Source organism: Sminthopsis crassicaudata, chromosome 4, assembly GCF_048593235.1.
Source record: "Sminthopsis crassicaudata isolate SCR6 chromosome 4, ASM4859323v1, whole genome shotgun sequence".
NCBI classification, from domain to species: Eukaryota; Metazoa; Chordata; class Mammalia; order Dasyuromorphia; family Dasyuridae; genus Sminthopsis; species Sminthopsis crassicaudata.
The window spans coordinates 420,560,993-420,565,398 of NC_133620.1; positions in this window are offsets into that span (position 1 = coordinate 420,560,993).

Consider the following 4,406-nt stretch of genomic DNA (forward strand, 5'->3'; position numbering starts at 1 on the left):
TACTGGGCCTGTATCCCAAAGAGATTATAAACAAGGGAAAGGGACCCATTTGTGTAAAAATGTTCCTAGCAGGCCTTTTTTGTAGTGTCCAGTTTCCTCTGGAAACTGAGAAGAAGCCCATCAGTTGGAGAATGGCTGAATAATTTATGGTATATGAATGTTTGGAATATTATTGTTCTATAAAAAAGGTCAGCATAGTGATTTCAGAAAGGCCTGGAGAAATTTGCATGAAGTGATGCTAACTGAAATGAATAGAACCTAGAGAATATTGTACATAGTCACAATAAGATTATGAGATAATGATCAGTTCTGATGGATCTAACTCTTTTCAACAATGAGATGCTTAAGAGCAGTCCCAATGGACATATGATGGGGAGAGCCATCTGCAACTAGAATATAGTATTTTCACCTTTGTTGTTGTTTGCTTGCTTTTTTTTTCTCATTTTTTTTCCTTTTTAATCTGATTTGTGTTGTGCAGCATGATAAATGTGGAAATATGTATAGAAGAATTGCACATGTTTAATATATAGTGGATTACTTGCTATCTAAGGAAGGGTTGGGGGGATGGAGAAAAATGGCACACAAGGCTTTGCAAGGGTAAATGCTGAAAACTCTCTGCGTATATTTGAAAATAAAAAAAAAACTTATTAAAAAAAGAAAACTGTGTGTCTATGTGTGGAGCTCTTAAGACTTATTTTAAAAATATGTATGGAAGAAGGAATAATTGGAGTAAACAAAAATGGGCCTCTGGCCTATGAGCAGTAAAAGAATTCCAGATGAGCTGAGGCTTTGTGCAAATCAATATTGTCAATATATTTGGAGATAAACTGTTTTTTAGAGTTAACGCCCAACAAGCAAGCTGTATCCTGAACTTGGCATAACCATAATCCTTTGCAGTAAACCTCTGGATGATCTTACCTTTGGCAAAATGTATTGCTTTAACCAGCACCATATATTCTCTAGGGATTTATGATTTTCATATCAATCAAAAATTATTTAGATTTGTGGGAGTTTCCCTATTTTCCCAGGGAACTGAGAACCATAAGCAGCCAAATACTTCAGCAGAAAGTGATAAATCAAACCTCGACATTTCAACAATTCCAATGTGATTAACCACTAAATGAACTGAAAAAGAGGCTACACTCCTTTTGCTACCACATTAACTTGGTTCTCTATCCCAGATTGATCATAAGGAACATGGTTCTTTTACCCTGATGCAATGAGTCTGTGGACTTAAGCCTTGTTCCCCCAAGACTCAAGAACACCTTTATTGTCCCACAAATGTCTTCATACATGGGCCTACCATAAGAACAGCTTACTCGTGATCTAAGGATGACTATGTTAGGTTTTGCTTTTTTGTGATTGTGTTAGGTATTCTGTCACTTAGACTGACTCCAAAAACGAATTAGGTGGAGAAAGTGATTACACCATTGAATGGCAAGCTAACCCTAAAAAGGATTTAGTACCCTAAAAAGAGTTAACCATTCACTATGATTCTTAGTTATTATTTTTTTTATAATTGATAAGGACTTCTGATAGTTATCTTCTATTATTTGTTCTTTCTACATCACTTTTTACTAGTCATATACATCATTTATACATCCCAAGCCCTTTCTTGTCTGCAAGTCATTATTGGATTTATGCTACTTCCAATTTAAATTCACTGTATAGTTTTTTATCCCCCATTGAGTCACCTGTCATTTTTGATTCTTCTTAAATTATGGTGTAACATTTTAAATGACTATATAGCATCTCAGGCAAAGCATGGATGTTCAAAAGAAAATAATTTATGTTATAGATTCAGTTGGGCATCATTGAAAATTTGTAATAAAAAAGCTACAAGTAATAAATCCTCAAATGCTGCTAATCATCTGTGACACAATGCATTCATTTACCATCTACAATACCTGGCCAAGACTGGGGAGGGGTTCATCTAGCCTTGTGACATAAACTTAAAAATAAGCATCATCTCTTTTTCTCTTCTATAATAATTTGCATTTTATTATTATTATTTTTTGACTGATCATGGCTCATTCTTAGTATGCCGTGCACTATTCCAATACTAAATAGAAAAAATGTATGAAGGATTGGTCAGAATCATGCTAACGACTTAAATTTGCGTATTATTTTAAAGTTTTCCAAGTGTTTTATATACACTAATACATTTGACCCCATGAAAGATCCTGAGAGTTGATTACCAAAAGTAACTTTAATCCAATTTTACAGTAATAGAAACTAAGGGTTTAAAGATGAAATGAATTGCCTGTGAAATTATCATCCTATCCTGAGGTACACTCTGAATGCATATCTTCTTAACTCTGTGTCTAATTCCAAGCCAGTGCTTTCAAAGTAGGGACATAATGAAACCAACAATAGTATTAATTGGAGACTATTTAAATAGATCCTACCTACACTGCTTTTATTCTTTCCCTTGGAATATGTCTCAATTCATTCAAATCCAGCCCAATCCAATCCAAACAAATTTAGTCCAATGAAGTGCAACCCAATCCAATCTAATTCAATTCACTTGAAGAAACATTTAGTAAATCCCTATCAAGCAGATGTGAACTATATACAGATGACATATAACATTGTAAATAATATTCTTCCTAGAATCCTTATAACCTTATAACATTTGTGCTAGCATTTTCAAATGTGAGAATTCATTTTTTAGTCACAACATGATTTTATCAGTGTAGGGAACTTCTAATCTAAAGACTCTTTCCACTGATGTAGATAACCAACTTATCTACAAATAATAAATTTCCTAAGTTTTCTAGTGGCACTAAGAAATTAGTTAAGTCATTTTCTCAAGGTCAGGAAGCAACCACCATGTGTTGAAAAAATTTGAAAACAAGTGTCCTGGACCATAAGGCTTGGAAGTTTTATCTTATAGGTTATACTACTTCTCACTGAGAATGATTAAAATAATTCTTAATAAAAATCATTCCAATCTTTTAGTAGTTAGTGACTATAGAACATATTTAGTTTTTTGTTTTGTTTTGTTTTGTTTTTTTACATATTGAGGTAAAGGACAAACAGCCTGAATAATACATTTTAAGGATATTTTAAATTTAGCATATTATGAAGTTAAAAGTGTATAATTATCCAAATGGAAAGTGTCAGTTCTGAAGATTTTTTTAATTTAAAAAAGCTTATTCTCTTGAAAACCATATGTCAAAAATTCAAATATAAGCATTCAAAGTATCATTTTTGTTCTTTGCTTAAATATGTTCATAGGACAAGACAGGGTTCAAAGAAATGCTTGGAAAGTAGCTCATAGCAAAATAATTGAATTGGGTTATAGAAGTCACACTAAGAAAGATTTTCTAACTTTGTAGTCATTTCAACAGCCCTCAATTGTTTAAAAGTCATCAAACTAGAAGATCATGATAAAATGAGCCATAGAAATGAAGATAGTACTTGCAAAAAAAATGCAAATGTTAATAAACATCTGTTAGAATCACAAATATGCCTGTTTGGAATATAATATTGATAACAAACATACATTCTATTGCTTTCCCTAAAAAGTAAGAACCTCAATAACAACAACAACAAAATGAAAAGTATAATAATTTGCAGATTTGTAATTCAAATAAGCTAAGGTAGGTAAAATACTTTGCAAACTTTGAAGCATTACATAAATAAGTTATATTAGTGCTGCTCTCATAATTATAACTGTTATCTTTTCATTTTTGATGGAGTTTAAAGAAATAGTACAAGAACAAGTCAATGTCCATTTTTATGTTTAATGTGTTATGAACAATTATTCTGGTAATATAGCTGATTGCTATTGTAATTGATTAAAACTTTTGGCATGTCATCTGAGAGTATTTTTGAAACAACTTCAGTAGGAAATGGAGTAATAAGAATGATGTCCTTTGTCAAGTCTCGGTGAATAAAATTTTCTTCCTCTAAGCTTCTATATTTTAGAATACTTTTATACAATCTATTTTGGAGATTATGAGCATTCAGTACTTTACTTTATTACTAGTATCAATAAGTTGAAGAGTCTTAAGAATAAAGTTTCTATAATTTCTAATGGCCATGGTCTAATATGACCTGATATCATGCGTACATAAATACACACACAAGTATATATCTTATGTTAAACAGATATACATGACAGTTATTTGTTTTATACTCCTTTATCAACAAATTATTGGTGAGGTTTATATTAATTTTATCCTTATAGTGTCTTTGATTCCACACTTGTATCTTTTCTATTTACTTCTTGTTATTCATCCTTCATTTCAAAGAGGACCAAAGACATCAAGGGGTGATGGCTTAAGTTACATGTGAACTAAATTTTAATGAGGCAGAGTTAATACAAAGTCCTCGTATTATTCTCTCAGAATCATTGAAGTCTAAATGTTAAGACAAAAATCATGATGAATGGTGATGAC